Raw genomic sequence first — 23,404 nt, forward strand, 5'->3', positions numbered from 1 at the left:
CTAAATGTCAGAACCATCAAATGAAAAGAAGAAAGAAGAAACACAAATCGGCAGCTGTTTCAATTCTTTGGGACCCCTAGTTTCTCTTCTAAATGCTAAATAAATTGACTCCAGATTTTCTTAGATTTATCAGAGGATCCCCGCACTGAGTCAACTTCTCAAGATTCTGCATCACCTCTTAACCACTGAGTCCAGCTCAGCAGATAAGGAGACTTACAGTGAAGAAGGATCAGTCTCCGTGCAACACATTTTGTTATCTGGAGACATGATCATTGTCTTCCCCTCCTATGCCAAAAATAGCTATAGGATCTGGTTGAATTTCCATTTCAAAGACATCTGACAGACAGCATTTTAAAGATTGAACTCCATTAAGTGGACAAGTTAGGACACTGCCAAAAATGAGAGATGCTGCATCCGTCACATATATGGAATCTACATTTGGGAACATTTGAAAAGGGTTTAGTTTTTGAAAAATGCAGGCGATGCAAAACCTTAAATTGAATAAGGCTGTGTTGGGCACAAATTGGGGCTGTTAGCATCAAAGCACCCCTAAATCCCCCTCCCGTGCTGATCATATGATCTCCGGTGATGGGTTATTTAAATCAGACTAGAGATCATAGGAAAACGATATTGCACCCCTTCTTGAGGGCTCGGAGGAAAACAAAGATTCCATGAGCGACTCATCTGGCAATTTGGGAAATGAGGGAGTATTGGCTTTACTATAACTAATTTGGAGGAATTTGAAGATGTGGAAATCTGCATTCTGTATTTTGTTATGAGATTCTTCATGTCTGATTACAGAATGGGTTATTTAAAGATATGAGTCATTGCTTTTCAATCTAGTACCACTGGTTTATTCTGTACTGACTAAAACAGACTCCATTGCTACCCTTGGAACAAATATTCAAATGATCCGATGGTGAGACTAGACTGACAACACAACCTCCTGATAATGTTTGCCGCATCTCTCTCCAAATCTCTCTGCTTGTCCAAATGCAGCAGCTGTCTCTGGGACTTTGGTAATGGAGTGTCCGCAGTCTGTTCCATACAAGCTCTGAAAACAGTGGCCAGATTCTGAACATGGGATAAGCTTATTGGGGCCGGTCTCCGTGTCCTGGAAGATTTCAATCTCCCGGACAAATGTGAGAAATTCCGGTCAGTTTATTGAGCTTAAAAACAATTGATAGGCAGGCTATATAAATAATGACATCCTCAAGGCATGTAGATTTATAATATTTTAACTTAAAACTAGGCTACTTTTGCGTATACAGTCATTAATATATTCCAAATAAAATAAGTCCCTCGAGACTCCGTGCTGCTGCTGACTTGAAATCAAATAGGTGTCTGTGGGCAGTCGGCCCGACACAGCAGTCTGTTATAATCACATTTTTATGAGCTAACGAATTCCGTTATATTGGACATTTGTATTAATTATATCAAGCGAAGAACTGAGAAATTTTGCAGAGAGACGGCAACATTATCGTGGGGTTCAACGTTGCGTGATCGCTGAAACCAATGACAATCTCCGCCTCCCAACGAAGCGATAAACTAATCCCAATAGTATGCAACTGCAGAGCCGCAGAGCCAGCGGCGCTATCGGGTCCGGTCTAGGGACCGCTCGGCAGCGCCACCCACCCAATGGCTGAATTGCCAATGGCTGAATTGGAGTATTCCACTGTGCGGGCACAACTGTGAGCTCTGCGGCTCTGCAGTTGCATGCTTCTCGCTAATCCACCATCAAGCTCCCGCCCCGCCATTCTCATCAGCAAACCACAGGTCGCAAGGGAATTATTTTCACAGGACATTATGACTGGAGATATTTAAATATGTCGGACTTCAATAGATTTCCCCGGTAAAAAAACAAATGACCGGACAACGGAAACCCTGGTCATGTCCCCACTGTGAGTTGTTCTCGACTCCTCTGTCCAGTGCTTGTGCAAGTTAGCGGGGGAATGAAACCATTTCTCTCAGCATTGCCTGCAAGCCATGACATTTATTCCTGGTAAGAATACGTGATGAAACTGCTTCGAAAAGGGAAACATTTGTTTAATTCCCCTGTTGACTTGAACTGGGCCAGTGAGGCTCGGGCGAGTGTTTTTTTTTTAAATTTTTTTTATTCTTTTTCCCCCTCCATTTTCCTCCGATTTTCTCCCATCCCAATGTTAGTCGTATGCCAATTCCCAGTCCCTTCCTGGTCGCTGCGCACTTACCCCCCACAGTCAGATCATCTGGGAGAGTGGAGGCTACCACGTGCTTCCTCCGACACACGTCCAGCCAATCACCGCTTCTTTTCACCTGGCAGCGCGGATTCTCATCGAGAGGGCGTAGCGTGTGGGAGGACCACACTATCCCCCTCAAGTCCTATCCGCGCTTAGCAGGCGCCCCGACCGAACTGTAGGAGTCGCTGTTTACAACGACCCGGACCCACCCCGCCAGCTTCTCCCACCCTCTAATACAGCCAATTGTATTAGTGCAGACGGCCAGCCAAGCTGGTGACAACCCCGGAGCTGTGAGCTGGATTCGAACAGGCGAATCCAGCTCACAGCTCCGGGGTTGGTGACGAACGCAATCTCCGCTCGGCCACCTAACCGCCTTCGGGCGAGTGTTTTCTAAACAAATAACAACTGGTAACTTTTTTAATGTCCCAAACGAGAGTTTGAGGAATGGGCTCCCCTCATTAGGGATGGGTACCTTTCACATTTGAACCGATACCGGTACCTGTGAATCGATACCGGTACCCAACGGTACCTTTTTTCGGTACTTTAGTCTCAAGAAATTTAATTTACCTACCTCAGTCGTAAAAAAAAAATCCAAACTTCAAATAACTACAATTTCGACAGTTTTCGGCTTGTCATTGCTCCGACTGCTTTGTTGTTGAATCAAGTCAAATCCTAGGTAAGCATATATTGTGCGTGTGAACGTTGACATGAAGAAAAAAAAAGTTAAAAAAAAAAAAAGTTAAAAAAAAAATTAATAACGATTAAAAAAAAAAAAAAAATTTAAATAATTTCGGTTTCTCACTTGATTCGATACTCGGTAGTACCGACGTGTTTCGGTTCGGTACCTCAAAAGTACCGAATTCGGTACCCATCCCTACCCCTCATAGTTAATAAATAAAATGTTTTGAACATATTGAACCTTCACTTTATAGCAGCGTTTCCGTTAGCCGGTAATTACCGGTATTTGACCGGCAAAATCTGTTGAAGTCCGACATAATTAATCTCTCCGGTCTTAATGTCTGGTGAAAATAATTCCCTGAGTCTAAGCACAATTTGATTATTTGAATTGTATTAAAATAGGCTAAAATTAAATAGCCTATGCGATGAACGAAACGATCATTACATTTGTTTCCTCGTTGCTTCTAATAATGACAACGACGTTGCCAGCGAGAGCTTAGTGCTGGGTGTGCGAACTTTTGTGAAGCTGCAGAGCCAGAGCAACAGCGGCACAATGCAGTATTCCAGCAGTACTCCAATTCAGCCATTTTCAGCCAATGTTGGGTGGGGGGCGCTGCTGTGCGGTTCCCAGAAAAGAGCCAATAACAGCTAAATCAGCTGCTCTGCAGCGCCATACTCTTTGCAAATAAGTCGTTGCGAGGTGGAGAGAGTCGTCACGGAGACCGGCAACAATTTTTTCTAACGGAAACCCTGCTTTATAGCCTGGTTAGTTGTTAATTAATGGGACACATTCTGAAAATCTTGAACCTTCACTTTATAGCCTGATTAATCAATAGGACACATTCTGAAAACCCTGAACCTTCACTTTATAGTCTGGTTAATCAATAGGATACGTTCTGAAAGCCACAAACCCTTCACTTTATAACCTGGTTAATATATACCAGGGGTAGGCAACCCTAGGCACAGGGAACAAACTTAACTTTTTGACTTACCAGCCATTTGGCTGGTAGATTTTAAAAACTACCAGCCAGGCAGATTTTTTACCAGCCAAAAATTAAAAATAGCTTTTTAGTATATCGCCATGTGTTATTATTACTATATAATACTCTCATATGCTATTTTCAATTAATATCATAAACAACATAAGGAATATTAGCATAATTTTGAGTGGACTGAAGGAATGAGTCAGCGTTAATAGTTTTAAATGCAAATAATTTATTGAAACATAGAAGTGGGGTCGGGGACACACACACTGTTTCAACTCACCACCCCCGCATCATATTGTAGTCTAGTCTGTCTTCAAACTTCCACTCCTCTCGAAACCTTTTTATATTTGAATATCAACATTATCTGTGCATCCTCAGTAATCCTGAGTTTACTACAATATACTCCTCTCCTGAGTCCTGACTAGTGACTTCATCGCAGGGCTGTACGCTAAGCTTTTTCACTAGGGGCACACTTGCCCCTAAATGAGAAATTTAGGGGCAAAAAATATTTTTAGGGGCACATTTTTAAATAACAATTTTACCATTATTTATATCGATTGTTTTATATAATTTTTTTTTAATAAAATATATATATTATATAATCATACTTGTAGTTGTATTATCTGCGAGACATCGCCACCACGCAACAAGTCAAAATGCTCGCTATATGCAACCAGCTCCACTGTCTGTGTGTACTCGAGTAGCCTCCAGCTACGGCCAGGATTCTCCGGAGCTGCAGCTGGACCCTATACTGTAGCCTCCAGCTATGGCCAGGATTCCCCGGCGCTGCAGCTGGACCCTATTGACTATATTCAGCGTGCCCTCAGCTCGAATACGCATCGACTCAGTGTTATAAGACATTGATATCAGGAGCTATCTGAACTATTTAGTTTAATGGGACGTTTCGTTTTGAACAGTTAGGGTTGGGTACCGTTCACATTTGAACCAGTACCTGGGGATCGATAATGGTATACGACGACAGGGCTTGAGACTAACACCGTCCCGTCGTCCCGGGGGAAATAAAATATGTATTTGGGATGAAGAAAAATCCTCCACGGGGCCGGGACACAGTCGGGACGAAGAGGATTTATTTTCCCCCACTTGGAAAATGTCAACTGCGCCGACTAGTGCGCATATCACTGTCAAACGGTGCGTGTCTTCCGAGTGCTCGCTTTAGTTGACAGTGGCACGAGACCACTGCACGAGACCCGCGGAAATATCAGAATGTTTAATAGAATGTTTAATAAAAGTTCTCGTGGTTCCGGCCATCCTCTAGCCATCCTCTCAGTCAAGGGAGCACTCTCAAACATGCTGCACTATTTGAAGTGTATAACGTTAAACAGAGCAGAAGAAGATGGAATAACAGACACAGACTGACCAACAGGGAACTGCATCCAACCCTAGTACAAAGGCAGGTCTGCGGTAGTGGCTACTGCCACTGCTGGCTCAATGTTCTCGACGGTCACATTTTCATTCGACGGCTCACTAGGAGGTGGAACGCGTCGAAAATATGAAGCAATACTAACTTTACTTTTCTTCATAGGCATAGCTAAATCAGACAGTCAGCCAGTCTATCAGAGTGCTCAATCGATTTCCCCCACTCTCATACCTGAGTGCTCAGCTCGCGTGAGTGGCGTCATCACACGGCTTGGATAATTTAGGAGTGAAATGCGAATGCAAGGCTTGAAATCCCTACTCGCAAGCCCGCCCCCAAATATTATTTACCAATCGCAACGGCCAATTAAAGGGGCAATTTGCGACGAGCTCGTCGCACTGTACAGCCCTGCATCGTCTTTCCAAACGCACGCACACACAGAGAAAGGGAGAGTGCCCCCCCCCCCCCCCCCATTTCCCTTTCCCCAGTCCACACTGTCTGCTGTTCTCTATGGCTCTGCCGCTGATCAGGATTAGCTTGTAACGTTCATTTCGGGCGATGTGGGCATAAAGGAATGGCGACGATGCAATGCATGTTAGATGCATTTGACCCGTTGTGAGAAGAAGAAAAAACCACAGACTTATTTCGGCTCGCAAAATAGGCGCACTGCTGTGTAGCTCTGCTCTCAGGGAACAAACTAAACTTTTTGACTTACCAGCCATTTGGCTGGTAGATTTTAAAAACTACCAGCCAGGCAGATTTTTTACCAGCCATTGGCGGTTGGCTGGTACTTATTTTGTTCCCTGCCTAGGCACGTGTGCCTGCATAGGCACGCAGGGGCATTTTCATAGGCACAGGAAGCAGCATTAAAAAAATATATATATATATATATTTTTTTTTATTTTTTTTTTAATATTATAGTGAAATATTTTGCACTGTTGTCGCATTTATCTTGTTGAAATCCTCCCACAGGTTCTTTTTACTACCACATATTTAATTGAGACCCTTTATTTGTTTATTATTTCAGTTTAGCTGGAAATACATTGCTACATCATTCAGTAACATTTGCAGAGCCTTATAACAAAAACATTATTATGGTCACCATTGTGACCAGTGGGATTAATCAACACATTTTATTATTTATTTTTCTATTTCATTGAACATTGCACATGTTAAAATATTTTTTTTTTTACTCAATGTGAGTATTACCAAGTCAACTTGTGTTCTTAAAACAATGACAATAAACATGGTTTTATTAGGTTGAAATAATGTGTTTGTGTACTTATTTTTCTCTTAACTTATTATGGATTGAAAACTGAAAACCTTAATGCTCAATTTGTAAGTTCTGGTAACTTATTATTATTTCTTTTTTTACAGTGTAGTCTTGCGATCAATCAAAACTTATTTACACGATATACCTCACATTCACCCTCCATTCACATCCTGGTGTTCTCCTGTTGTTCTCCATTAGGCCTGTAGGTGGAGCTATGACGGCACACGTACAGTACACACACCGATGGTGTGTGATGTGTCCAAAAATGAATGGGCAAATGTGAGTGAAATGGTCGCACTGTATGCAGCTGTTTGTCTGCATTGCATCCCCCCCCCCCCCCCAACTCAGATTTAGGGTTGATACAACCATCATTATAATATTGTTAATAATAACAATAATGATGTAATAATGTAAAGAATATCATTAAAAAGACCTGATTATGAGAAGAAAAAATTTACGATGCATGGAATATTGTTGAGGCACACTAGTTACAACTATATTTCAAACAGGCACTCCATGTCAAAAAGGTTGCTGACCCCTGATATATACGATACATTTTGAAAGCCTTATAGCCTGCATCTCACACTCATGTTCTTAATTGAGAATTATTTTAATTAAAGGCCTCTTTACAGAAAAGACATGATGCCCTGACAGAAAAGTCAAGGAAAAAAGGAAGTCACAGCAAGTTGAGTTTTTTTTTTATTAACAAAATCAGTGCCAGAGCGATATGGCAAAGTAAAATATATTGTTGGTTTCCTGTTGGTTGTCAGTTTGGCCATGGGTAGGTAGGGAATTTATTTTATTTAATTTTTTTATTTTATTCTTTCCCACGGCGACTATGGATAGGGAATTTCTTTATTTAATTAATGTTCACAACAACATGGATGCATGTACTCTGCCAGCATGTTTAATATCCATAATACTAAATGTTTGACTAAGATTTCTATGAAACTTTATTCTTAAAAAAAAAAGAAATCGCACTACATTTGATGATCTAATAATATATGTATTTGTGGCTATAACTCACGTTCTATGGAATGCTGCAGAAAACGATAAAAACATACTTATACTTTAGACTAGGGCTGCACGATTTTGGGAAATAATCTAATTGCGATTATTCTGACAGATATTGCGATTGCGATTTGCGATGCGATTATAACATATTTTGATTTTTTTTTACAAGAAGCATGTTGCTGCTTTCTGTAGTCGGGTCCCAACTGCAAAATTACTGTATTACCCTGTATTATACACTTTTACTATCATGTAGACTATTCTGCTTTGTGTTCAAGTTTCAAGTTTCTTTAATATTTGTCATACAGAAGTACAGAATACTTTTATACAAAATGCTTCTTACTGTTACGCTCCAGAGACTGTGCAAGACAAGATAAGTATGAAATAAAATAACATAGTAAAATTAGAAGTAAAAAAAATGAGGTCACAGTGTTCAGTTTAGACATATGTACAATGTTCGATGCAGAATAGACGTAGTTACCATACAATACTGTGCAGTGTACTAATATACAATACTATATAGTGCAACTGTGCAAGGCAGAAATGGGACGAGGTGCAATTTAGGTACAATTCACAGTAGGTGTACGAGTTGTAGTGCAAATCCTTTATCAATAAATATAAAGTGTAAAGTGTGTTTGTGTGATCTAAAGTGTGGAGAGTGGGTGCTGCAGTGTGTTGTTTGTTTGAGTGAGTGTGTGTGTGCTGTGTGCATTTGATGGTTGTTGCATAGTGTTTATTGTTCGTTTAGCAGCCTGATGGCCTGGGGATAGAAGCTTCTTCTGAGTCTTTCTGTGCTCGCCTTAAGACTCCGGTATCGCTTGCCTGACCGCAGCAGTTCAAAGAGGCAGTTGTTCGGGTGTAATAGTAATTAAGTAATTTAGGACCTGCTCCGAGGTCATCAATTGGCACACATGCGATGCATGCATGCAATTCGTATCTGCGATTAACCCATCCCGTCGTCCTCCCCCCCCAAGGGCAGCCGGGAGCAGACAGGCACAACGTGAGCCGCGCCAGGGGACCAATCCAAGTGCTCCTGTCCGTCTTCGTCAAGGACGCCACAGCGTTAGCGATCTTGTTGTTGTGCATGTTTTTCCATTGGGTTTTATCTTATCGGGGGGGAAACCCTTGCGAGCACGGGGAGAACATGCAAACTCCACACAGAAAGGCCTGGGGGATACCCCACCTGGGTAACTGGCACCATGGAAACCTGGTCCCCAAGCGGGATTCGAACCCTGGACCTTCTTGCTGTGAGGCGACAGTGTTAACCACTACACCACCGTGCCGCAGGGTGGCTCGAGTCCTTAATAATTCTCTTAGCCTTCCCCTTGCACCGCTTGTTGTAAATGTTCTGGAGGGTGGGAAGCCCCCCTCCAATTGTGCGTTCGGCTGAACGTGTCACTCTTTGTAGTCTGCTACGGTCTTGTGCAGTGCTATTCCCAAACCAGGAGGTGATGTTGCCGGTCAGGATGCTCTCTATTGTACATGAGTAGAAGTTCCTAAGGATCTTCTGACTGACTTGGAACTTCCTTAGGCGCCTGAGGAAGTAGAGGCGTTGTCGTGCCTTCTTCACAACACTGTCAATGTGTGTGGTCCATGTCAAGTCCTCGGATATGTGGGCTCCGAGGTACTTGAAACTGTTCACTCTCTCAACCGGTGCCCCGTCGATGCTGAGGGGGCTGTAGTCCTTGACCCCCGACCTCCTGAAGTCCACAATCATCTCTTTTGTTTTGCTGACGTTCAGGGAGAGGCAGTTCTCCTGACACCACTGTGACAGGTTCTCTACCTCTTCCAGGTAGGCCCTTTCGTCGTTGGCAGAGATCAGGCCCACCACTACTGTTTACATGTGATGTATTGTATACATGCACATTTATTATGTTCTTGTGTGATGTATCGCACATTTTATTGCTGTGTGATGTATTGCAAATGTTATTGCTGTCATCTTGGCCAGGTCTACCTTGCAAAGGAGATCTTGTATCTCAATGGGACTTCCTGGTTAAAAAAAAAAAAAATAAAAAATTAATTGCAGGCTTGGCGATTTGATAATTGCATCATTCCAAATCGCGATTTCGATTAAAAAACGATTAATCGTGCAGCCCTACTTTAGACCATATTTTAGTATGAATGAAAAAGTAGAACGTTGCTACATCCTAAACGATAGATACTTGATGTTGAATGGGCCATAGTAATGTCAATTTAGCAATACAATTTAAAAAGTTATAGCCCTGCAAAGAAGGGGAACATCTCCATAGACAAATAGAGCTGGCAGAGGACGGTATACGGATGGATATAAGCGTGGCAGAGAAAGGGTTAATTTGATATTTCTCTCTATATATATATCACACGATATATATTAGCTATATATATATAAATTCTTGTCTATGTATTCAAGATGTGTATATATATATAAGGAGCAAGGGAGCCTTCGGTACAAACAATGGACACTCCATATAGTTGAAACGTAGCTTTGGAATGAGAAGGACATTTGTTAATCAACAGAATATTTGATGGAAAGTGAATGTGCTCCAATGAGCAGCAGATGGTAATGTGCCTTTGGTTTCACAATCGACAACAATGTGAGCTGTGAACACGGAGATGAATGGGGGGGGAAATGCCAACATTCTCCTTATTTATTTTTATAATTGTTTTTTTTAATGACCATTCTGAACTCTAAAATGATGAAGCTGGTGATGGCTCGCGGCAGAGCGGTGCCCCTGATGAATGTACCAGATTTGTGGAGAGGACACATTGGCCATGGAGAAGCAACTTAACTGAAAAGGGACTTGACCTCTGGGTGATCCAGACTCCTGTCGTCAATCACGCTAACGGGAGACGTGGGGCCTATTGTAGATTCTGCAGCAGACCTATTTACTTGCCGTCACTCATGAATGGATTGGACATGTGGTTAAAGCGGGTAGAACATAATCTTTTAGGGATGTTGATTCGTTTTGTTTTGTTTTGTGCATAATCTTTGATTTCAACCCCCCAACCAGTCTGCAGCCTGGCACCATGTCTCGAGGGTCGTCCCGGATGTGCTTGATGTTGGATATATTTGGAGTTAATTTACGGCTTGTAGCTGCTGGGATGTATGGGGGGGTGGAGGAGGGTGAGATCGAGCCAGGGCCTCCTGACTGGTGATTCATCTCCACGCCACATTGGTGTGACGCTCGCCTCTTCATTCCACAATTTAATGACTGCGCCAATGGACGCACCATTCAGCCAAGGCCTATACAAATCATAAACCTCCTTGAAGGGGGCGACCGACTGCCTGGGAATGTTTTTTGTGGATGGGAAGAGGGAGGGAGAGAGGCTGTTGTCTTCCCAGTGGCTTCCACTGATAAATGCGTCACCTTCCACTCCTCTGCCGACCGCCATTAAAAATGTCAAACCATTAACTCATTCTGCGCCATCGCCTAAGTGCGCGAGAGGGCGCTAGAACGCCACCGCTTTAATCAATGGGGGGACTGCGAGATTTGCGAGTGCTTAAAATATATCTTAAATTATAGCTATGGGTCTAATACACCCGTCGATTATCAGTGAGTTGCTTCCAGTCAACATGTACAAAACTGATTGTTTTTTCATCGGTACATTTCCGTTTTATACCGTTTTGAATATGAGTATAGTTTTGGTGATTCTTAGTAATTCCAGGAAAAGACGCGATAATAGCCCTTTAGTGGAATACACTAAACACGTTGTCATTTTTCGCCTGATTATCGAATTTTCCTGAAATCAATGCTAGATCATGACTATTATCCTTCCTCGTGCAAGAATGAAAAGAGCCCTGGACCGCGGCGCCCCCCCCCCTCTCCCACCTCCTGCATCCAATGGCACACAGACACACACACACACACACACACACACAGACAGCGTCGATCGGGGTAGAAATAAATATCAGATCAACGATCAAATTTATATATAGTGTTCTTACCTTGTATCTGATGTAATGCAAAAGAAATAATCCAATTATCTGATCGCCATTCCAAATACTGCTTGTGGAGGTCCGTACCACATTACCGACCATTACATATGGGCGGGCGGGGTTACTGTTCCATGCCATCGTTGTATAGACCTACCTCGCCTGAGTATTTAAACCCCGCCTGCACAGCTCGGATCGTCTCAGAAAAGAAACTACACCATTCCCAATGGAGTGCAATACCAGCTGGAAGGCGTAGGCGGCGGTATTTGCTAGGGATGCACCGACATTTCGGCCACGGAAAGTTTTCTGCCGAAAATGACCAAAAATGGCCTTTCGGCTTTTGACCGAAAGAGTTTTTTCACCGAAACAGAAACAACCTAACGCGTGTTGTTGTGATGATGTCATCAAAACGTGGCTTCAGTCATTACATGCGCGCTGTTTCTATGTGTCACGCTGTTTCTATGTAAACTCAGCGCGCAACGCGTCCAATAAATGTGTCTTTAACATGCTTTATATCCTTATTTACTATATGCCCGTCGTGGTTAACTTAAGAGGGGGGGATTGTGTTTCTCACATTGACGCTGTCTGTCGTTGATAACATAATCTGAAGAGCATTATTATTATTATCATTCTCGAATACAAGTCGCGCATCTACTGTGCCGTCAAGAGAGCACATTCATCTGCGGACTAGAAAGGATATTAAATATTATTATATTAAAGGAATTAATGTACTGTATGCATTCAGAAGTGCTGAATAAATGTTTTATGGACCCATAATAGTGATTATTTATTATTTAAGTTAAGTTTAGCCATAATCATATATTTTTCCATAATCAGGTAGCTGAACAACATTGGTAAAAAAAAATCTATTCTATGAATCATTTTCGGCATTTGGTTTTCGGCCAACTGTTTCCTATTTTCGGTATCGGTTTCGGCCAAGAATTTCCCTTCGGTGCATCCCTAGTATTTGCCTTTTTGCGAGCTCCGACCCATTCCCAACAATAACTCTGTGTTTCCCCTAGGATTTCTTTCAGGGGGGGTGGTAGGCCCCAAAAACTACTAGTGTGTTCGCGGGGCGTGCGTGTCACGGATACGTGGTGTACATAGGGCTGGGCGATATGACCAAAAACGTTATCGCGATAAAATTATTTTCATATAATTCGATATCGATAATTATCGTCGATATAATGTCTGTCAAGTTTAATTAACTTCTAATATGCTGCTGCGAATGTCTCAAGTCGAGTTGATGTCGTCATCAGTCCGCGCACGTTAACGGTTAGCCGACAAGCGGAGTATCTCATGACAATAAATATGACACTAAAATCTCTTCCGCCACAATATATTGAAACGACGTCCACTCCCACACTACTATAAACGTGGCCTCAGAATTCAAAACACACACATACTCGGCACGTAAATATATAAAACAGTGCCGTGCAAGCTAGGTATCCTAGCCAGCCTGTTGCTTCTAAGCGGTGTATTCCACGACAATGTGCTAAATATGACACTAAAATACTCTCTTCCGCCACAATATATTGAAACGACGTCCACTGTATACCCCACACTACTTAAACGTGGCCTCAGAATTCAAAACACACACATACTCGGCACGTAAATATATAAAACAACGCCGTGCAAGCTAATTAGCCTAGCAAGCCTTGTTGTTGAGTGAGTCCTAGTACCTCTGGGTCTCCTTCCGGATCTCGTTCGCTCTCGGCCATCTCCTTCACTGATTGGTTGTTAGCTGTTGTGCGTATGCACGTCACGTCATCACGTAACGTTGGTTGTTGTTAGTGAGTGAGTGTGCTGAGCCGAGGCTGAACGGAGCCAAGCTTGGAAATTGATATATCGAAACTTTGCGACCACGTTTCATGTTTATTTCGAGGAAATAATTTATCGCGATAGTTATCGTTATCGTTTTATCGCCCAGCCCTATGTCAACAGTGTCGTCATAGACGCGTGCAGTAAGGCGGTTGTTAGTATCGGTGCATTTGTCTCTACACTGAGCTGAAATTAAACGATTGCACATAAATTTACAACACATACATTTACTTATTTACAATTATACATACAGTAGTGACAACACGCATGAACTATTTAGAATACAGGGAGGCACATGCAACACTCGTAACTATTTACAACTAGTGTCGGAGCGAGTGGACTCAAGTGGACTCGAGACTCAAATTCTGAGGGCTCAAGAGTAGGGCTGCACGATTTTGGGAAATAATCTAATTGCGATTATTCTGACAGATATTGCGATTGCGATTTGCGATGCGATTATAACATATTTAAAAAAAAATGTACAAGAAGAATGTTGCTGCTTTCTGTAGTCGGGTCCCAACTGCAAAATTACTGTATTACCCTGTATTATACACTTTTACTATCATGTAGACTATTCTGCTTTGTGTTTACATGTGATGTATTGTATACATGCACATTTATTATGTTCTTGTGTGATGTATCGCACATTTTATTGCTGTGTGATGTATTGCAAATGTTATTGCTGTCATCTTGGCCAGGTCTACCTTGCAAAGGAGATCTTGTATCTCAATGGGACTTCCTGGTTAATTTTAATTGCAGGCTTGGCGATTTGATAATTGCATCATTCCAAATCGCGATTTCGATTAAAAAACGATTAATCGTGCAGCCCTACTCAAGAGTGCACACTGGACGCTCTGACCAAGAGTCAGTTTATCGGAGCGGAGCAGATTTTCAGAGTGAATTTATTAACTCACCTTAACTAGGGCCCTATGAAATCCGTTTTTATCTTTTCCTGTTTTTGGATATGAATTTTCCTGTTTACGGATTTCTCTTTTTTTCCCCCCCCGTTTTCGGATTTCTCTGATTTAATATTTTTTCCTTTTTGGATTTAACAAAAAAAAGTATACAAAATTATGTTTTTAACTAACTTTAACACATTGGTTGCCAGCCGGATATGACTATTTATCGCTTGGATGCCACCACCTTAATCAATGGGAGGATGAGCACATTTGCGAACGCATAAACTATATCTTATATTATGGCTGTGTCTAATACACCTGTCGCTTATCAATGACTTGCTTGCAGTCAACATGTATGAAATGGATTGTTTTTTCATCAGTACATTTCCGTTTTATACCGTGTTGAATAAGAGTATAGTTTCTGAGAGTTCTAGTAATTTCAGAGAAATTCCGCGAAAATAGCCATTTACTGGAATACACAAAACACGTCGTCATTTTCCGGCTGATTTATGAATCGTTTGAGAAACAACTCTGGTTAACTCAAAACTGGTAACATAGATTCCTTACCTCAGATCAGATGTTCTGCAAAAAGATTAATCCAATTCCTGATCGCCATTTCAAATTGATCGCGTTTATTGATCCAACGCTATAGTCCGAAACGCATAATCCAAGCTGCTCCCAGCCTCGCCAGTGAATCTGGTAACACGACTGCTTGCCGAGATGGGAAAACCCTGGACCGGAGTTTTTCTCTGATGCACTCTTTCACTCAATCCAATCCAATCCAATGATGTGCATTACCATCCGGGAGACGATAGCGGGCGGTATTTGCCCTTTTCGAGCTCCGAGCCATTCCCAATGATAATGTCAGGCTGGACGGATGAAAAATTAATGGACATCGCTAATAAAAGAAATAACGAGAAATCTCATTATTGGCAACCAACGCATGGCGGCCAATAACGAGACATCTCGTTGTTGGCAACCAATGTGTTAATAACAGTACATCTGCAAACAGTGCCAGTGTAGTTCAATGTTTAGTGCCAGTTAGGTTATGAGGTTTCTTTTTTCCAATTCAGTTCAGTTCAATGCAGTTCAACTGCCAGTGCAGTACAATAACTAAATAATAATTAAATGGTTAAATAATACAAAATAATAATTTGTTTAAAAGAAATCAGAAAAAAACTGTAAAATGTCATTTATTTCAAATAGTTGTCCTCAGGGGAGGAAATTAGGCCCTTTTACTCGCCAAATGCGAGTATTATTTATGTTTGGCGAGTGATTCATGAAGAGCACTCGCCACACTGGCGAGTAGTAAACACAACCAAAAAAATCATCTGCTGATTCGCTCACTGGCACAAGCCGAACTCTGACTCCCCCCTTATGATTCCTCCAATTTGCACCTCATAATAATCCATAACCAATGAACATCATCGAAGCTCCTCCAATGAACACTTGTTTTCTAGAAGATGCCGCCCATCTAGGGGAAGTGGACACACCACTGTGTGCGGACCTACAGACGCCTGTCACCGGCTTGACAACGTAGACAAACGCACATCAGTGGATGAAAATAATTGCATGTAGAGTCGTCGCTTTCGGATATAAGTGCGGTCTGACATGGGGGCGAACAACAGCACAAGACGTGTCTCCTTCGAGTTGGATGAGAATGACAAGTGGGCGTGAGGCTCACTCAAGTCAACCAGCATTAGCCGGCTAGCTACCTAGCATCATGCTAGTAGCTAGTAGCATGTAACAAACTACCATAATGCGCGTTCAACATAGTGGACTATACTGAGCGGCTTAAATGCAGCCGAGTGACATTTTATTATTACCAAATTATTACCGGGTTTCCCCCCATATCACCACTCGCCCATATGCCCTTCACAACAGTGATGTTGTCATACTTGTCATTCAGAATACACCTGCTGTGAACCCCTAGCGTTGACATGAGATTCGATTCCAATGTATTGTCATCATACAGCACAAGTACAAGTACAACCAGAATACGTTTGGCATCCAACCAGAGTGCAAATGTAACAAGTCAAGTTAAAGTTGTTTTATTTAGCTATTACATTACAGTGCAATGCTTGGTTCTTTCACTGCCCAGCCCAGTCCAGCCCAACCCAGTCCAACCTAGACCAGCCCAACTTTCCCTGCCCAACCCAGTTCAGCCCAGCATCTTTCACTCCCCAGTTCAGCCCAACCCAGTCCAGAATAGTTCCCTCTTTCATGTTAATATGTGATATCCTAATATTTTGAAGAGTAGAGATGGTGTGATTAATATATGTTTTATGCTAATATTGTGAAGAGTAGAGACACTTATTAATGTTTTATGGTAATACATATTTTAAAGAGTAGAGACACGGTGTGATTATTACTATGATTGAAAATCAATTTAGACGAAGACATACAAAGAAGTAATTATCACAATTAGCGATTTATTTATGGCTGGTAAAAAATCAGTTTGGCTGGTAAAAAAAAATCATATACTCGCCAGTTGGCTGGTAAGCCAACAAATTTGTTTCCTCCCCTGGATGTCCTTTAAAGGTTCATGCTTCTCCCCTCTGGCTGACATCACCATTGTGATACATAATGGTTTGGCCTTTGTGTTTTCCTCAGTGAGGGATTCTCTTGTCTGTCAGCAGCGTTTTGTACTTGCTGAAGCTTCGGAGTTGTCTCGGAATGGATTTGGTCGCTTTTTTTCTGCGCCTCCGTAGACCACTGTTTTAAAGACTTAGTGAAGATTGATTTATATGAGAAATGATTTATGTATAATTTAGCTAGCTCGCCAACGTTACTGTGATTAAAGCAAACTTATATATATTTTATTTATAATTTTTTCTGGAGAGGCGGGGGGTCCCCCCGCCAAGGCAATGGTAGGGGAAACACTGCATCATATAGATACTCTTATTTTGAAAATCCTGTAGCGGGTCTCATTTCTGCCCACACGCAGCTCCAGCTAGGCTCCGAAAGCTAGCAACGTTCAGGTGCATATGATACTCTTATTTTGAAAAAACTCTTGTGACAACTCGACGAGTCATATCCGCCCTATCCGTGCTTCTGCAAGGAGCAGCGCGTTGGTCGGTTGGTGCGCACTGCTGCGTTAACACAGCAGTGCGCCTACACGTCCCGAAATAAGTCCGTGGTGTTTTTTTTTCTCGCAACGTGTCAAATGCATCTACATGCTTTGCACCGTCGCCATTCCTTTATGCGCACATCGCCCGAAATTAACGTTTATGTACCATTACAATCACTACAACGTTATCAAGCTAACAAGCTAATCCTGATCAGAGGCAGAGGTGCAGCAGACACAGTGTGGACTGGGGAAAGGGAAATGGGGGGGCACTCTCTCCCCTTCCCTGTGTGTGTGCGTGCGTGCGTTTGGAAAGACGATGAAGTCACTAGTCAGGACTCAGGACAGGAGTATATTATAGTAAACTGAGGATGGACAGATAATGTTGATATTCAAATATAAACAAGTTTCGAGAGGAGTGGAAGTTTGAAGACAGACTAGACTACAATATGATGCAGGGGTGGTGAGTTGAAACTGTGTGAATGAATGAATGAATGAAAACTTTATTTAACAGATTGCAGAATGGGTACAGTACAGTACGGCTCAATACACACAATTGTTAAGGGGATGCAGACCAGAGAAAGACGTTTGTCTTGTTTACATCAGGGTCCCCCATTGTGTGTGTGTGTGTGTGTCCCAACCGACCCCACTTCTATGTTTCAATAAATTATTTGCATTTAAAACTATTAACGCTGACTCATTCCTTCAGTCCACTCAAAATTATGCTAATATTCCTTATGTTGTTTATGATATTAATTGAAAATAGCATATGAGAGTATCATAGTAATAATAACACATGGCGATATACTAAATGACAGCCAAACATGGCACTGCAACTAAATAACACAAATACAATAGGCACATTTGTGACTGTTACAAATATAACACGTTTTATACTTGTGCTACAAGATTTTGGCCTGTGCTACAAAACTATCAACCTCTGTAGCACCAGTGCTATGTGCAAAAAAAGTTAACGTACAGCCCTGGGCTGGATGGATGAAAATGAATGGATATCGCTAATAAAACCCGACTATACTCGTGATCGGCGCTGAACGGGCGGCGAGTTAACCAGACTATCATCGGGTCTGGCGTTGAATGAGTTAAGTGCCACTTGTCCAGAACCCCCCCCCCCCCCATTGCCTACCATGCAAAGCGGTTTTCCCGCCGTCCCCAGCTGGTCTCTCCTCTCCTGTTGTACAGCATGTTAAATTGCTCTCCCAAGTGTGTTTGTGTGTGTGAGAGAAAGCTAAACGGGAGCGAAAGCCTCAATTGCTGTGCAGAGATGGACCTTTTTAATTAGTGGTGGAGATTACAATGGTGAGGTCAAGACGCACATTATCCAGGTAGACATGCTGCCGTTTCCGGAAGTGCAGCCATATTGGCAATAAAACGCATGCTAATAAATACCTGTGTGAATACCTGTGCAGTGTGAGGAAAACAAACGCACATATATTTATATATATAATGTACTAATTTGAATATAGTGAACGCTCCATTGCCCTGGCATCCCTCACCAGGACATGGTGATATTTGACCGTGGAGGAATCTCACCGGATAATGCTGGCATCTGATTTTCCTTTTGAGACATTTTATAGACATTATGGATTCGTTTGTGAAGGAGACCAACCGCATAAGTGGAGCCTGCCCTTCAAATTGTACCGTTTCCCTGTTATGCCGACGACATTGTCCTTTCAGTGGCCAATCTGACCTCTCAAACGGCTTCACGCAGAGGGTAGCTATCGATTCGCAGCGCAGTCGGGGTCACCTCTGCATGTATTGTCCTATGGTGTTCCTCACCGAAACGTAACGCACAACGATGCACGATGAAACGGTGCACAGCCCTGGCTGGAGAGCAATGCGTGGGCAGAGGGGGAGGAAACGGGTGGCCAGAACTGAGGTAGATAGCGGGAGAGAAGTGTGAATGTAAGAGGTTCCATCCTGTTGCCTTGTCTGTCACATCACCCACTATCAACAGTCTGGATCAGATGGACATGTACGTGTGTGTTTGTGTGCATATGTGCCTGCCCCTGGGGCAGATGAGTTGGAAGAGATGCCCCAGCCCCTGCTGTAATCGGAGGATCAGTGGTGACACCGTTCCCCCGAGGCAAGGAGACTTGTGATCTGTGAAGGTGATCTGTTCCATACTTCCCTATACCACCCTCCTCCCCTCAAGGCAAATTGCATAGCTCCACAGTCAATAGCCATAGCCTGCCAAGCATTAGCCAAGTCAGAAACGTCGTAATTGTATTTTTAATGTCGTCGCTTTAGTCATATCTGTACCGGCTTTATTTTCTAGCTTAAGGCACTTCCTCCTGTCGCCATCGCATTTGATGCAAAGTGCCCCATTGATCGGGCATCCTTATTGTCGACGTTGTCGCGGTGACATCGACATGAGCGCTCCAGGGGTCGCAAATGAAAATGACTATTTCTGAAAGGTTATTGATTTCTGGTATGTTTTCCCACAAATACCTTTTTTGACCATAGACATCTGTATTTAGACTTTTTTCTCCTATGGTGGGGATTCAATGCGCAGTAACTCACTCATATAGGAAGCCAAGCTTGACCTTTTTATCTAGTGATCATGTTGTCTAATAAGGATTATTAGAACCGGTATACGGTTGAGACATTTTACAACCATATTGCAAAAAACACACAGTGGCATGGATCGTAATGTCACAGCCACATCACAAAATAATGAATATCACTAGTACTACGTTGCAGCATTGAGATATCCTGCCGTCAGTGAGCTGTGACCTACCTCTTGAAATTCTTTATAGACTAGAGACACAACTATTTCTAAACGGCATTCCTGCTGTCTTTATATTTTCTACCCAGGGCACGAAATTAACTTTTTGACTCACCGACCAGTGGCGGGTAGATGAGAAAGATCTACCCGCCAAGCATATTTCTTACCCGCCAATTTTTTTTATTTAAAAAAAAAATATATATATATATATTATATAATCATACTTGTGATTGTGTTATCTGCGAGACATCGCCACCTCGCTGTCTGCAAACAGCTCCACTGTCTGTGTGTATACTCGAGTGGCCTCCAGCTATGCAAGGATTCTCCGGCGCTGCAGCTGGACCCTAAACTCTACATTCAGCATGCAAGGATTATCCTGCGTTGTAGCTGGACCCTATTCAGCAGCCCTCATGCGATGTAAGCCAGGGGCTCGAATACGCATGTTGTATGACATTGATGTCAGGAGCTATCTGTAGCTACTGCTGGATGGCGTTGGGACAACGCCTCAGTTCACTATTTAGTTTACTGGGACATTTCGTAGTGACTAGTGCGCTAACATGAGCTACCTAGCCAACGGAGGTATTATGCACTGGACTATTGCTGGAGCATTTGTTGATGTCGGGAGCTATCAGTAGCTAGCCGGCTGGATAACGTTACACAATGCCTCATGTATTAAACTAAGTGAATAGTTGACTGGGTCATTTTGTAACGGTAGCTAACGTTATCTCACGAAGGTCCCACTGACTAGACTAACGTCACGGTGACTGTCCGAGGCAATAGCCTCCGTTTACATGCAGCATACAGAAACGGGTGCGGGAGGGGTAGGAGCAGCAATGCGCGTCTGTGCTGAGACAGCAAGTGAGAACTCCGCTAAGAATTGGATCATGATTTTCGGTTTTCACATGACTATTTGATTGCCCGCCACATGGCGGACAGACCTCTCAGTGGTAGTCGCCAAACGTAAAAACTGACCGCCAATGGCGCTTGGCGGGCTCTAGTTTCGCCCCCTGTTTCTACCTATCTTCAAGTGAAGTGGATGGAAGAGACGAGAGCCCTGAGAGGAGACCTAGTATGATGTGTGTTGGAGCTAGTAGTTGGAGAGAGGAAAATGCAGGCTGCTGGTAAAAAAACATATTATAACCAGTGTAACACTTATGGTACAGTCGGTGCATAATTTTCAGTTGGATTTTATTCAAGCTCTGTCCAGTAACCTGGATAACTTTTTTTTATTTTGAGATTTGTTTTGAGTGAGGGAAGATCCTGCCACCTGATGCAGTTTTGGAGAAAAGTGATTTAAGTTAATAGAATTGGCAGGTCAGACTTTTAAACAAGCGCACATTTGCAATAGCTGTGGCCACACATTCTTGTGTGTCAACCAACTGACATATAGAGCGACATATGGAGCTGCTGGTCACAGCAATTTTTTTTATCTGAATTCGGAATCAGCCAAGACAATTGCAATCGATGCACCCCTCATTGCTCATTGGAGTGTAATGTTCCGAGGCTGCAGGGCGGAGCGAGAGACTGCCTCGTATTAACCGGGGCTGCCGTCTTGACCCCAACTCTCTGTTCCTCCTGGCGACATCTGGAGACGCAGCAGGTGGATAAACTCTCTTCATTAACGCTCCACCACCCAAGGAAGAGCAGGCTGCGCAACCATTGGCTCGCTTTACACACCATATGGAACGCTGCGGGACGGTCTCCAGTATTTTCACTACCGTACAGGTGCTCATCAATTTAATGTCTGTGTGCTTTAAAGGGACTGGGACGTTTTGGTCTTATTGCCTGGATTGGAGCCCACAGTTGTCAGTGCAGTCATAACGAGAGGTTGGACTGTGTGCGTGCGCACGTGTCAATGGACTTAATCCAATACTGCAGGAGATGAGAGCCAGAGTTGCCTCCCGCTGGGATGCATGCAAACGGAGTAAGCTCATTTTCAAGAGCACGTGATATGAATATGGAGGTAAACTGCAGACCAGCATATTTAATATGTGGGCATTTTTCCCAGGGCTGCAGAAAAAACACATCAGCAGCACAGATTGTTCGATTTCAGCCTGATGGCCAATTTAGACCAGCGAGCGACGTGGCAGCGCTGCCCAACTGCTTAATGTTTTGAAAAGAGTTGCCGTCTGAATTTTATGAACATTTAAGATTGAAACGCCTCATGAATACTCAAAAGAGCAGAGATCCACACCACACCCTATCCTTCCTTCCTCTTTCTTCCCTCTTATCTCTCTTTCTCTCTTGGTTTTTCTTGAAGTGTTTCCACTCCCAGTAGGACTTTTACTCTCTATAACCTCGACGGCAAAGAGTGGTGCTGAGTATCTATAATGGAGGAGTAGGTTATATGTCCCAGATCATGGCCTGCAATCCTGCCAAGGACCGTTTGACAGTTCAGCGGCTCTGCATTACACCCCTGTGTCCCACAACTACGCGTCTCCACAGCGCCGTTTACGTCTCCCGCAGTCGCCATTTACGCGGCACCATACGAGAAGAGACGCCTGGGAATTGTCTGCGACGCCGGCCCCAATATATAGCCGTGTATAAAATGTATTGGCAGAGGGGATGCTATCAAAACCCAACCCTCAAATGTAATGGACTCTTGGTTCTAGTCCAAAGTTCTGTACTGAATCACCCGGTGATGGGCCAATTGAATCTTGATGTCCTCACGTCTCTTCCTTATAGGAGATAAATCCTGGAGCTGCTCCATAGACAGTGAATCCTGGAACAACTCTAGCACACTATGGCAGCACCCATGGTGGTTCTACTGGGATATGGGTAGATGTTCTGATTCAGAGCTGTAAGCCCTACATGTAAATGATACTCATTTGGATGTAACTGCTCAAACATACATTCCATTAGCCCATAAAGCCGGGTCACTAATTTGTTGTCAGTGGACCAACTCTAAAAAGTCTCTTGATGATCTTGCACGCTTTTTTAGTTTCCAGCGTCGTTTATGTTTATAGATATTGATGTAACCGTCCACAATCACTGTAATGGCACAATGTACATTCTGTTTTTAGGGTGGATTTTCCCTTTTTTAACAGTACCTCATGGCCTCCCTGCTATGATAATATAATATGTGTGTGGGCTACTGAGACCACAGACTTGGCTTTTATCTGCAGTCCAAAAGCTGTTAAAAAGAAACTGTTTTTCCTTTTTGAAAATTACAATGAGATATTGATGATTTTTTTTTACTGAATACCACGGAACCCCACAATGAGGTAGTGATCCCAACGGTTGAGCACCTGCATCATGTTTTGTGTTTTTCTTTCCAGGAAGTGGGAAGAGCTTTTCGGTGCCATGACCTCTGATCTGCAGGCCTTGGCGGAGATGTGGTTCTCTTGGGACGTCAGCTCTCAGATGGATTAACAGGTGAGCTCACCACCCAAAACCCTCATCATCCACTATTCATC

The 23,404-nt window shown here is 42.9% G+C and overlaps 1 protein-coding gene across 2 annotated transcripts in view; it reads left to right on the plus strand.

The window, feature by feature from the left end:
• The window catches only part of LOC311245669 (SPRY domain-containing SOCS box protein 4-like), a 154,896-nt gene that overhangs the window by 32,591 nt on the left and 98,901 nt on the right, over window positions 1-23,404 (plus strand). For both annotated transcript variants that reach the window (XM_084335604.1, XM_084335605.1), the window contains exon 2: window positions 23,267-23,363. The gene's annotated coding sequence lies outside the window, so the exon portion shown is untranslated. The remainder of the gene's footprint in view (window positions 1-23,266; window positions 23,364-23,404) is intronic.

The sequence above is a fragment of the Notolepis coatsorum genome (genome assembly GCF_963971535.1).
Source record: "Notolepis coatsorum genome assembly, chromosome: 1".
NCBI classification, from domain to species: domain Eukaryota; kingdom Metazoa; phylum Chordata; class Actinopteri; order Aulopiformes; family Paralepididae; genus Notolepis; species Notolepis coatsorum.